Source organism: Artemia sp. Qi Xiang Cuo, chromosome 4 (assembly GCF_049724085.1).
Source record: "Artemia sp. Qi Xiang Cuo chromosome 4, ASM4972408v1, whole genome shotgun sequence".
Lineage (NCBI taxonomy): Eukaryota > Metazoa > Arthropoda > Branchiopoda > Anostraca > Artemiidae > Artemia > Artemia sp. Qi Xiang Cuo.
Genome location: NC_142797.1, coordinates 23,986,144 through 23,999,763, shown reverse-complemented (window position 1 = coordinate 23,999,763; position 13,620 = coordinate 23,986,144). Strand labels below are relative to the sequence as shown.

Sequence of the window (13,620 nt, the reverse complement as noted above, 5' to 3'; positions counted from 1 at the left end):
TCTGAGCTAGTGAATTTCCACCGTTCAGGGTGGTGGACTGGGTCCCCAATACTGAGCTGGTGGACTAAGACCCCAATTTTCCAACTCTTGCCTTTCATGACAGAAATTCAAAATGAACTTCGAAAAATCAAGAGAATGTAACTGTGAGAAGGTAAAGCACAGCAAGTCACTACTGAAATATTCCAACTCTTGCATTTCACGATAGAAATTCAAAATGGAATTTGAAAAATTAAGACAATGTAACTGTGATATGGTAGTTTTCGTGTGTGTGCATAAGTTTTCGTGTGTGTGTGTGTGTAAGTTTTTGTGCGTGTGTGTAAGTTTTTGTGAGTGTGTGTAAGTTTTTGTGTGTGCGTATGTTTTAGTGTGTATTTGTTTTGTTTTGTGTGTGTGTGTGTGTGTAAGTTTGTGCGTGTGTGTTTTATTTTTTGTGTGTGTGTGTGTAAGTTTGTGTGTGTGTATGTTTTTGTGTGTGTGTGTGTGTGTTTTTGTTGGAGTGTGTGTGTAAGTTTTTGTGTGTGTGTGTGTAATTTTTTTTGTGTCTAAGATCTTGTGTGTGTAAGTTTTGTCGTGTGTGTGTCAGTTTTCGTGTGTGTGTGTATAAGTTTTTGTGTGCCTGTACGTTTTCGTGTGCTTGTGTTAGTGTTTGTGTGTGTTTGTGTGTGTGTGTGTTATTTTGTTTGTGTGTGTGCTATTGTTTGAGTGTGTGTGTAAGTTTTCGTTTGTGTGTGTTTTTCTTTGTGTGTGTGTGTGTGTTTTTGTTTTTGTGCGTGGGATTTAGTTTTTGTGTGTGTGTGTGTGTAATTTTGTGTGTTCATTTTAGTTTGTGTGTGCTTGTTATTTTTTGAGTGTGGGTGTTAGTTTTTGTGTGTGTGTGTATGTTTTTGTGTGTCTAAGCTTTTTCGTGTGGATATAATTTTTTTGTGTGTTTGTGTTAGTTTGTGTGTGTGTGTGTGTGTTTGTAAGTTTTTGTTTTTTTTATTTTTTTTTTTTTGTGTGTGTGTAGTTTTTTGTTTTTGTGTGTGTGTTTGTTTTTTTTTTTGTGTTTGTTTTTGTGTGTGTGTGTGTGTAATTTTTCGTGTGTGTTTGTGGTCTTTTTTTGTGTGTGTGTGTGTGTGTAAGTTTTTTTGGGTGTGTGTGTGAGTTTTTTTTTGTGTTCATGTGTAATTTTTTGTGTGTGTGTGTAAGTTTTTGTGTGTGTGCAAGTTTTGGCGTGTGTGTGTGAGTTTTCGTGTGTGTGTGTGTGTGTAAGTTTGTGTGTGTGTGTGTGTGTAAGTTTTTGTGTGCATGTAAGTTTTTGTGTGCATGTAAGTTTTCGTGTGCATGTGTAAGTTTTTGTGTGTGTCTGTGTAAGTTTGTGTGTGTGTGTGTATGCAAGTTTTTGTGCGTGTGTGTGTGTGTAATTTTTGACGTGTGTGTGTAAGTTTTCATGTGTGTGTGTGTAAGTTTTCATGTGCATGTGTAAGTTTTTGTGTGTGTGTAAGTTTTGGCGTGTGTGTGTAAGTTTTATTATGTGTGTGTGTAAGTTTTTTGTATGTGTGTGTGTGTGTAAGTTTTTGTTTGTGTGTGTGTGTAAGTTTTTGTGTTCATGTGTTAGTTTTTTTGTGTGTGTGTGTGTGTGTCTGTGTCTGTGTGTGTGTGTGTTTATTTGTTTGTGTGTCTGTGTGTGTGAGTGTTTTTGATTGTGTTTTTGTTTGTATGTGTTTGTGTTTTTTTGTTTTTTTTTTTTTTTCTTTTTTTGTGTGTGTGTTAGTTTGTGCGTGTGTGTGTGTGAGTTTTCTTGTGTGTGTGTGTGTAAGTTTTGTGTGTGTGTGTGTGTGTAATTTTTTGTTTTGATTTAATTTATTTTTTTCATTTTAGTTTTAGCTTTCATGTGTCTTTTTTTGTGTGTGTGTGTGTGTGTGTGTGTATTTGTTTGTGTTTTTATTTGTGGGCGTGTGTGTGTTTTGGATCGTTTGCCTTTCTTTATTTTTGTGTGTGTGTGTGTGTGTGTGTAATATTTTTTGCAAGTGTGTTTTAGTTTTTTTTTGTGTTCAATCTTTATATGTTGTTTGCTTGTGTGGGTGTGTGTAAGTTTTTGTGTGTGTGTAAGTTTTGGTGTGTGTGTGTGAGTTTTCGTGTTTGTGTGTGTGTGTAAGTTTTGTGTGCATGTAAGTTTTTGTGTGCATGTAAGTTTTTGTGTGCATGTAAGTTTTCGTGTGCATGTGTAAGTTTGTGTGTGTGTGTGTGTAAGTTTTTGTGTGTGTGTGTGTAAGTTTAGTCGTGTGTGTGTAAGTTTTGGTGTGTGTGTGTAAGTTTTAATGTGTGTGTGTGTGTAAGTTTTTGTGTTTGTGTGTAAGTTTTTGTGCGTGTGTGTAAGTTTTTGTGCGTGTGTAAGTTTTTGTGTCGTCTAATGTGAATTTCAACCATTCAGGCTGGTGGACTAAGACTCCAATTCTGAGCTAGTGAATTTCCACCATTCGGGCTGGTGGACTAAGACCCTAATTCTGAGCTAGTGAATTTCCACCATTCAGGCTGGTGGACTGAGACCCCAATATTGAGCTAGTGGATTTCCACCATTCAGGCTGGTGGACTAAGACCCCAATTCTGAGCTAGTGAATTTCCACCGTTCAGGCTGGTGGACTGGGACCCTAATACTGAGCTGGTGGACTAAGACCCTAATTTTCCAACTCTTGCATTTCATGACAGAAATTCAAAATGAACAAGCCTGAAATAGCAAACTAGTCATCCCAAACTATTGGTTTCAGACAACAAACACCAATGATGGACTAAGAATCCTAGCTCTGAAAAGTTCAAATAGCAAACTACACATCCCAAATCGTAATTTTCTGACAACACACCTATGAAAGGCTATGAAACCTAGCTAATAAAAGCCGGAAATAGCAAATTAACCATCTCAAATCACAAGTTTCAGACAGCACTCACCTATGAACGGCTAAAAAATCCAGCTCGGAAAAGTAAAAAAATAGCAACCCACACATCCCATATCATAGGTTTCAGACAACACATACCTATGAAAGACTAAAAAATCTAGCTTAGAAAAGCCCGAAATAGTAATTTAAATATCCCAAATCATAGGTTTCAGACAACACTCACCTAAGAACGGCTAAGAAACTTAGCTCAGAAAAGTCAAAAATAGCAAACTAATCATCCCAAACTATAGGTTTCAGACAACAAACACCTATGAAAGGCTAAGAAATTCAGCTCAGAAAAGTCAAAAGTAGCAATCCACACATACCAAATCATAGGTTTCAGAAAACCAAAACATTTGAAAGAATAATAAATCACACTCATAAAAGCCATAAATATTAATTTAAATACCCAAAATCATTGTTTTAATAAATAATTCAACTTTTAAATACTAATAAACCTTAGCTCATAAAAGCCTGAAATAGCGAAACTACTCATCCCAAACTAGAAGTTTCAGACAACAAACGCCTATGATGGACTAAGAATCATAGCTCAGAAAACTTGAAATAGCAAACTACACATCCCAAATCATAAGTTTCAGACAACACACACCTATGAACGGCTAAGAAATCTAGCTCAGAAAAGACAAAAATAGCAAACCACTCATCCCAATCATAGGTTTCAGTCAACACACACCTAGGAAAGGCTAATAAATCCAGCTCAGAAAAGTCAGAAATAGCAAACTACGTATCCCAAATCATAGGTTTCAGTCAACACACACCAACGAAAGACTAAGAAACCTAGCTCAGAAAAGTCAAAAATAGCAAACTACTCATCCCAAACTATAGGTTTCAGACAACAAACACCTATGAAAGGCTAAGAAATCCAGCTCAGAAAAGTCAAAAGTTGCAATCCATCCACCCCAAATCATAGGTTTCAGACACTACACACCTATGAAAGACTAAGAAATCCAACTCAGAAAAGCCTGAAATAGCAACCCACACATCCCAAATCATAGGTTTCAGACACCACACACCTACGAAAGACTAAGAAATCCGGTTATGAAAAGTCGGAAATAGCAAATTACACATCCCAAACTATTGGTTTCAGACAACATTCACCTACGAAATACTAGAAAACCTTAGCTCAGAAAAGCCTGAAATAGCAAACTACACATCCCAAATCATAATGTTCTGACAACACATACCTATGAAAGGCTAAGAAACCTAGCTCAGAAAAGTCGAAAATAGCAAACTACACATCCCTAATCATAGGTTTCAGACACTACACAACTATGAAAGACTAAGAAATCCAACTCAGAAAAGCCCGAAATAGTAATTTACATATCCCAAATCATAAGTTTCAGACAGCATTCACCTACGAAATACTAAGAAACCTTAGCTCAGAAAAGTCTGAAATAGCCAACTACTCATCCCAAACTCGAAGTTTCAGACATCACACACCTATGAGTGACTAAGACTCCTAGCTCTGAAAAGTCCAAAAAGCAACCTCAACCTCCCAACTCCTACAGTTCTGAAAGGAGACACATATGATAGGCTAAGAAATCGAGCTCAGAAAAGTCAAAAATAGCAAATTAACCATCCCAAATCCTAGGTTTCAGTCAACACACACCTACGAATGGCTAAGAAATCCAGCTCAGAAAAGTCAAAAAAATAGCAACCCACACACCCCAAATCATTGGTTTCAGACACCACACACCTACGAAAGACTAAGAAATCCGGTTATGAAAAGTCGGAAATAGCAAATTACATATCCCAAATCATAGGTTTCAGACAACACTCACCTATGAACGGCTAAGAAACCTAGCTCAGAAAAGTCAAAAATAGCAAACTAGTCATCCCAAATCATAGGTTTCAGAGAACACACACCTAAGAAAGACTAAGAAATCCAGCTCAGAAAAGTCAAAAATAGCAAACTACATATCCCAAATCATAGGTTTCAGTCAACACACACCAACGAAAGACTAAGAAACCTAGCTCAGAAAAGTCAAAAATAGCAAACTATTCATCCCAAACTATTGGTTTCAGACAACAATCACCTACTAAATACTATAAAACAATAGATCAGAAAAGACTTAAATAGAAAACTAGACATCCCAAAAAATTAATTTCTGACAACGCATTCCTATGAAAGGCTAAGAAATCCAACTCAGAAAAGTCGAAAATAGCAAACTACACATCCCAAATCATAGGTTTCAGACACCACACACCTATGAAAGACTAAGAAATCCAACTCAGAAAAGTCAAAAATAGCAAACTACATATCCCAAATCATAAGTTTCACTCAACACACACCAACGAAAGGCTAAGAAACCTAGCTCATAAAAGCCTGAAATAGCAAACTACTCATCCCAAACTATTGGTTTCAGACAACATTCACCTAGGAAATACTAGGAAACCTTAGCTCAGAAAGGCCTGAAGTAGCAAACTACACATCCCAAATCATAGGTTTCAGACAACACACATCAACGAAAGACGGGTGCTCGGGGAGAGCTTTTGAGGGTCTCTGGGTCCGTTGAGGGTCGGTGGTCCTGTGGGAGCTCGGGGGGACCGTTGAGGCCCGGGGGCGGGGCGGTGGGGGTCCGGGGATGGCATGTGGGGGTCTGGGTGGGCCTTTGGGGCGCCGGGTGGGCCTTTGAGTGCCTAGGGGACATTTGGGGACCGGTGGAGGGTCTTTGGGACCCCGTTGGTCCTTTGGGAGCTCGATGTGCCTTGGGGGGGCGGGGGGTTGGCTTTTGGGGGGGGGGGGGGCCGTGGGGGGTGCGGGGGGCCCTTGGGGCGCGTGGGGGGGCCTTTGAGGGTCCGGGGGGACAGTTGGGAGCCTGGGGGACATTTGGGGCCTGGGGATGGCCTTTGGGGGTCTGGGTGGGCCTTTGGGGGCGCCGGTGGCCCTTTGGGAGTTTGGGGGGCTTTGAGGACCGGGGGCTTCCTTCGGGGTTGGGGTAGGGGGATTGGAACCCTTTGGGGTTGGGGTAGAGAACCTCACAACACTGTTCAAATGGAACTTGTGTATTATAACGACCACAGAGTTTCACCATTAAATTCTCTTCTAAAATCTCTTCAAAAATCTTCTTTTAAAATGTCTCTATCTGTTTCGCCGAAATAGTTCCATAACCTGTCTAAAACGGTTTCGCCCAAATAATCCCTAAACGTAAATTCAGCGTGTTCCTTTGTTATTGGCATCTCTGCGCTAACGCATTTCAAATTAATATGAAACCTTTTCGCGCGCTAAAACAATTCATCGCTAAGATGTTTCTTGCCTAATTGTTTCCATGGCCTTTGGTTATTAATATCCTTTGGAGTTCGACCAGTAGAACTGTTCCCGAGGCAAAGACATTAATGATTTGGATCTATTCCTGGAGAAATGTTTCTATGCGAAAATTTTTAAAGTCTGACTGATGATGTCATTGATTGATTGATCTGTCAAGAAAGGGGAAATTAATTTGTTGTTTCTAAGGGGAATTATTGATTCACGATAGGTGAATTGAGGTCGACAGCACAGGTGTTCTGACTCGTGACAGCACCATGTGGTTTATGGTTTTCTCAGTGAGAAAGTTCCTGTTTTTTCAAATTCTCACTGACAAAAACCATAAAAACATACAAAAATGTGACAAAGTTCCTGTTTTTCAAATTCTCACTGACAAAAACCATTAATCATCCATAATTTGATGTTTACATCCGAGAAAAACATCAAATAAATCGAACAACACACATAACCATCCATGAAAACAACCATAAATGTGACAAAATTCATGGTTTTTCAAGTGAGAAAATTCCTGTTTTTTCATTCTCACTGAGAAAACCATAAACCACGTGGTAATGTCACGAGCTTTAGGGTCATCTCTACTGGCGCTACAGATGGTGTGATAGAAGTTCATTACACGACGGATGGGTTGTCATATACCTCGGAGGATCTGGTGAGGAGGGGGCCTTCGGGTCGACTCTGCGTCGAAGACGATGAGCGTTTGTTGGACAGTCTGCCCCCCAAAGGAATATAAGAGTACGCGAGGATTTGGATGGTGATCTTCCCCTACTGGCTGAGTTGAGAGTGATAATGGAAAACAAAAATGACACTGATATTCATGTAATAGACCGGATGTTATATTTTTAAAAAGTGTTGTTAACGTTGATTTCACATTTGAATAAAAAATATTTTGACATATGCTTTTATTTTAATAGCTTAGAAGAAAAAAAAAGGAGGAATGGTTGATTTCTTAAGAAAAAAAATACATTACACAGCTAACTTCTATGAAATTTTTATCTTTGATAGAAAACTTGGCGGCGGAGGGGGGGGGAACAAAAGTCTGTGCTGGTATCCTTACTCTAGGCTTATCGAGTAGGAGAAACTTAATAAAGTACAAACAAATTTATTATAAGATTACGATAAAAAACTTAGCAATCATATCAATAATGAGATTTATCGTAAAATGGTATATGAGAACTCTTCCAGAATGATTTTTGATTTTCAAAATCCATTCCATATAATAATCTTTTATGTTCTCTCTTAAAGGGCCACTTTCTCTCTTCTCTTAAATCATATTCATCACAATATTCAACGTTATATCTTGTACTGTGCAAACTTTTCTTTGAGTTTTCATCATTGTCTTTTATAGTATATTCTGAGCTATCTCTGTAGAGACAGTTTTCACTTCTCTGTCTCTTCTTTCGATCTTCCTCTTCCTTTTCTGTCGTATCAAACCTCGTTTTATGAGTCCTTACTTGTACCCTGTATAAATTTATCTCCATAACAATCAAGATTCTTTTCCTCAATTCCTCCAGATTTTTTTCGTCTATTCTAGAGTCTACACTGTCTAAACATGTAGTAGGTTTATGAGAATGCTCAAAATCATGATAATGTCCTTTACATATAGAACAGTCACAATAAAAGGATATTTTTAACTCAATTTGTTCATTCATGCTAGTGCACTGCTAACTCTAGACTAACCACGCAATGATCTTGTCCCGCTAGTAGATCAATAACATTGTCATGCTCGTATTCAGTGAAAATATCACGTCACCCCCGTCAGTATTCTATGCCCCTGATTGGCCTAGAAAGAGGATGTGATCTTGTGTATCTCCGGATTGTAGGTCTCTGATTGGCCATTTTCTTGCGTATCTCGAAGTAGTGACCCCCTCCCTACTATAAAGAGCAAGGTATTAAGAAGGGAAACACCCTTTCTATATGGAGGGGCGACCCTCCCCCTCACGGAAATCTCCATTGGTGAAATTTCATGCAACGTAAAGAAAACCTTCACCCTGTCAAATTCCTTCCAGACTTTTACATCCTAGCCGAGAATCCCCCCTCCCTGTAAAATTACTTGCAGACATTTACGTCTGAAAAATTCTACTGAAAAATTCTACGCCTGAAAAAAGCATTCTTTCATTTGAACAAGACATTAAGCTCTAATTGGTTTCTTAATCACTCTAAAAATACCCCCTTCCATGGAAATTATTTCCCAGAAATCAAGCCACGCGGAAAATAGCCCCCAAATAATTCTGCCAGAAATTCTTTAATACAGTCATTAAAACTTTCCGTCTAGGCCAAGATGGTTGCTCAAAAAGCACAATCTATGGCAATCTTTCCTCTTTCATATACAGAACATGCCCTAACCATCTCAACCTTTCTCTCAGTATAGCCCTAGAAAACATGATTGAACCATACTTTCTGAAGAGCCTACTGATTTAAATACAGTCAGCCAGCTGGGTACCCAGAACAATCCGTAGGCAATTTCTCTGGAAAACATCTAACACATCTTCATCTGCTTTTTGCAGCTCCCTTGCTTCCAAGACATATTTGACCACTGCCATCACTGTAGCTTCCAATATTCTAATCTTGGTTTGCAGACTTATCTTCTGATTCGTACAAATCTTTTTTAACTGTGAAAAAGCACCATGAGCCTTGACTATTCTAATTTTAACATTTTCACTTCTCTGAACGTCTTTCCTAATAATACTATCAAGGTAAGTGAAAGATTTCTATCTGATCAATCTTTTTGTTACCCAACGTCACCTTTTCATCTTGACTTATTCCTAGCCTAAGTGACTTAGTCTTCTTAATTTTATTTTCAAACCTTTTCTAGCCCCCTGAACTTGCAAAACCTCTAAAATTTTATTCATTTTGCTCACATTTTGATCTAGGACACTTAAATCAACAGCAGAATATAATTCCAGGAGATTTCTTCCACCCTATTTCATTCCATGGCAGGGGCGGATCCAGGATTTTTTTAGGGGGGGGCAAAACAGGTTGATCCAATAAAGTTACATTAGAAGGAAGTTTAATTAACGCAAACTTGAGGTAATTAAGTAAATTACTCTACTTTAGCCTAAGCAAGGGGGGCAAGCGCCTTCCTTGCCCCCCCCCCTGGATCTGCACTGTTCCATGGTCTCCCATTGCCTTTCCTGTACTTCTGAAGACAAAATCCATCAAGATGATCCATATAAAGGGGAATCCCATACAAGGATAAAACCTTTACTAAACCTCTTCTATCAACAAAATTTAATGCTTGCTCATAATCTACAAAAATGAGGACTAAAGGTGTTTGATAATTCGCTACCTACAGATACCTACTAATGCCTCAATAATTACTAACACTCACTCTTATCACCTTTCTTATATAGTGGTTTAATTAAAGTTTTCCTAAAATTGCTAGGTACTTCCCCTTTTTCAAAAATCATATTTATAATCTTCAGTAACTTATTTCTAACCTCAGAACTGCTATATTTAAGAAACTCTTTTACCAAACTATCAGCACCTGGAGCCTTATTATTTTTTAATCCTTTTAGTACTGTCGCTAATTCTTCCTCACAAAAAAAATCTTCCATCACATCCAAGGTATCACAAACTTTTTCATTTTCTTCTATATCTTTTCCTGCAACTCTATCTTGGTTTAGCACATTCTCAAAATGTTCTGCCCATCTCTCTTTAATTCTTTTCTTATCACTAATTGAAGCCCTGTTCTTATCTTTAACTAGGACAAGACCTGATTTACTACCCTCTCTCTCTCAGTTTATTAAAACTAGCACAATATTTAACTAATGTGCCATATAGCTTCATCTTCCAGATCCTTCTAATTTTATCCATGGCCTCTACTTCACACCTCATTAGTTCATATTTTAATGCTTTCTCAGTTTCTTTTTATTTCTTTTGTTTTCATAAGATCTGTCACTCAAATAATTCTGGTACAAGCCCTTTCTCCTCATTATTAAACATAAAGCTTCCACTAATATTCCTAGCTGCATTCCTAACTTTCTTCCCTAAGACACTGTCAGCAACTTCACAAATTATTTCCCAAAATAATTCCCACCATCTTCCATATTGTAAAATTTGAACTCTTCAGTTTAGTATTCAATTGTTCCTGAAACGTTTTTCTCAAATTCTCATCCTGGAGTCTACTAACATCATAACTTTCCATGAGGCAGTTACTATTCCAAAATCTCTACTTTAAATTAACCCTAGACACTACCAGATGGTGATCTTTACTTATAAAGATCACCATCAATCCACTTATGGGCCATTTTATAACCAAACACCATATTTGTTATAACTAGATTGTTATGCATACAAAATTGCAACAGTCTGTATACATTGCTGTTTTATTTTACCATTCAACAGTCTGTAGCCATTGCTGTTTTCTTTTCCTACACCAAAATTTACCTAGGCTAGGACACTATCAATTCCTATTTCTACCAGCCTGGTTGTTAAAATCTCCTAATAAAAACACCATATTTCTATCTGGGACCCTGTCTATTTGCTTCTATAACTGTAAGTAAAATTCATCTGAATAACTAGTATCTCCATCAGTTGGCTCTACAGGCTCTACATATATGGTACTGCCATAACTGATACCCTGAACTTTTTAACCATAAAATGAGCAATTAGTATTCATATTATTAATACCTTTTGAGCCTAAAAAAGACTTAGCAGCTACCTTACTCATCATGAGCCCTACTCCCTGCCCTTGTACCTCATCCTTCCTGCCTGAGTTAACAAATTCTATATCCTCTAAAGTCATGCTTCCTACTCCTGGGATATAAATTTCTGCAACTCCTAATAAGTTCAGTTTGAATTGTCTCAATTTGTCTGTCAAAATCTCAATACAATAGCTATTATTTCAACATCAAAACATTCCAAGTTCCAATTTTTATGTTCTTTAAATCATTGAAATTATTTTGGCCTCAGGAAAAGCAATAGTCCTGGATACCAATGAGGGAGAGGGGCCAACACATCTGCCCAAGTCTACACCAAAGTGCTTCAACTCACTTAGAACTGGACAGCAAGAAGTCCCTGGGACCTCCAGTATAAAGGGAGGCTTTGCACAATCCTGGGCCTATTCTTTGTCATAAAATAGTTTTCAGCACTTGGCAATGCTCTTCAATCAACAAGAGTCAAAATCCTGCACAGACAGTTCCAAGCCTATTACCTCCAATTCATTATATATCCATGCCTACAAATATTATGCTACTATAGGGAGGCAACCCATATAGATAAATCAGCTAGGAAGAGATTTTTCAGCCTGAAAATGCCCACCAAAACAGACAAAGCTCAGAAATTATCTATTAATCAGATCTTGTGTTAATCATGTGTTGTTTAGCTCAATACAGTAACCCTTTTATGACATTAAATAGAAAAAATAAGTTTTTCAACTAAAAGTAAGGACCTACATTAAAACTTTAAATAAAAATTTTTCAATATATGAGAGGGCTTCCCCCTCTCTCTATGCTAAAGTTTGACATTTTTTCCTATTTTTTTTAGAAAGACATTAGGGATGTTTAATTAGAATAAAAAGCTTTGTCAAAGCAATAATTAGTTTAATGAGTAAGGGATTTAGGAGGGTGCAGCCCCACTAATATTTGGACTATTTTTTTTTCTTTTTAAATGTTGATCTGTACTTTAAGTTGAAAAAACGTAGTTGAAAATTAAGTTGAAAAACTGGGTTGGAGTAGCTTAAATATATTTGATTTGCTTTTTTGTGCATGTGGGGTAGGGGGTTAATTGTTTTTGGTTTTCTTTTTTTTAAATACTGTTTCTAGTTTTCTTATCTCTTCTTTCACTGTTCTTGTTTAATCTAAAGTCAGTCAATTCTAACTTGTCAAGACCTAGCAATCACAAAATTATAACTGTATAATTATCAACATTATATCAAAGAATACAAAACCACTTTTTATCCTTACTAAAATATATATATTTCAACTAAAAATTTGTTCAATACCAACCACTGACTGACATAGGTACTGACATAGTTGCCTAACTATATCATCTAGAGTCTCACAATAGCTTAGATTAAAGGTCAGTTTTGGGGCTACTATATGAAATTAATTGACTGAAGTTTTAACAAGATAGGGGTGCAAGATAAAAATAACTAGAACTACTGTTCTGAGCAATGAAATTTGCAAGTTGATTTATGTGACATGTAAGGCCAAGACTATAACTTCTATGTCCAAAACTTATCTTTTGTTAAGTTGTCTGTAAATTAGGCTAGGGAACATGAAACTATCAAATCTTTCTTTTTATCTGATAAACTAGTAATTACTTGAAGTAAATTTAATCATTTTTTCATGTTGTAAGGGGTGATTTGAAACCACTATATATTGTGTGCTTATAACTGACTGGCAGTGTTTTTGAATGGCTATGAGTGGCCCTATTCATTGGAAGAAGTCAGAAGTAGAAGAATGGTCAGTGATATAACAAGTCAGAAATAAAAAAAAAAATCCTTGAACCCCCAAGGTACTTATGCTGTTCCTGAGATACAGGAAGTGTATCTTGCAGGAACAAAACAAGTTGCTTTAAAACCATTTTTAATTATGCATGAATTTTGAACTTTTGAAGGAATGTTTAGGTTTTGTTTCAAATATTTGGCATTAGCTTAGTCTTAGAGACTTTATATTTGTTTTACCACTTGAGGTTGAATTAAAAAAAAAAAAAAAATTCATATTTTGTAGTCAAGGTTGTGACTCACCAAAATATGCCCTAGTAGAACAAATGAATCACTAAAAATGGTTTACCAGATATAGTTAAAAATACAAAAGGGGTTTCAAGTCACATTAGCCTACTTTATGGTACTTATTTCCTTTTTAATGCTATTTCTAAATACAAGAATCAAACAATTAAGGGTAAATATTTATTAAATCATATTATTGACTTACAAATAAAATGAATATACCACATGATGCTTTTTTTTGCTCTTTCCAAATATAATACTCATTTTTGTTGGAAATGAATTTTACCCCCACCCCTATATATACCAATTCATGGTCTATATTTGCACATTAGGTAGGTGGGGTTAAAGTTTAAACTTACCTCCCATTTACATCAGAAATAAAATTTACCCCCCTCCCTAATGGGTAAATACTTACCAAATCACAATATTGACTTACAACTAAAGTGAATAAACCATTTGATGCCTTTTTTATGCTGATTCCAAATATAACAATCATTCCTGTAGGAAATGAATTTTAGCCCCCCCCCTATATATGTAAATTCAGGATATATATTTGCACATATGGGGATGGGGTTAGGTTAGGGGGGCTGAAATTCATCGAATAGAAATGATTATTATATTTGTAATCAGCATAAAAAAAGGCGGTAAAGTTCTACCAAATCATATTATTGAGTTAAGACTAAAGTGAATACACCATTTGATGCCTTTTTTTATGCTGATTACAAATATAATAATCATTTCTATCGGAAATT

General features: G+C 36.7%; 1 protein-coding gene across 1 annotated transcript in view; it reads right to left on the bottom strand.

Moving 5' to 3' along the window:
* The window catches only part of LOC148952912 (uncharacterized), a 163,690-nt gene that overhangs the window by 148,995 nt on the left and 1,075 nt on the right, over positions 1 to 13,620 (bottom strand). The gene's annotated exons all lie outside the window — the stretch shown is intronic.